Source organism: Penaeus monodon, chromosome 29, assembly GCF_015228065.2.
Source record: "Penaeus monodon isolate SGIC_2016 chromosome 29, NSTDA_Pmon_1, whole genome shotgun sequence".
Lineage (NCBI taxonomy): Eukaryota > Metazoa > Arthropoda > Malacostraca > Decapoda > Penaeidae > Penaeus > Penaeus monodon.
The window spans coordinates 10,645,042-10,645,275 of NC_051414.1; the positions used below are offsets into that span (position 1 = coordinate 10,645,042).

General features: G+C 38.5%; 1 protein-coding gene across 1 annotated transcript in view; it reads right to left on the reverse strand.

Moving 5' to 3' along the window:
- Window positions 1-234, reverse strand: part of LOC119591730 (hematopoietic prostaglandin D synthase-like) — a 34,851-nt gene that overhangs the window by 11,145 nt on the left and 23,472 nt on the right. The gene's annotated exons all lie outside the window — the stretch shown is intronic.

The window sequence follows — 234 nt, forward strand, 5'->3', positions numbered from 1 at the left end:
GCAGATGGATAGAAAAATAAAGAAACACACACACATATATATAAAGAGAGATATAGACACAGAGAAACAATACAGCATATTCTGGGTATCTTCTAAACGGTTCGCAATTTGCTAACAAACTCTACGGAAACACCACGCCGCATTTCATTTATTAGACCAGGCAGCCAGGGATGGTAATTAAGACTAAACAGCCGTAAACAAATGCAGGATGTAATCCGCTAAATATGGTGCTTC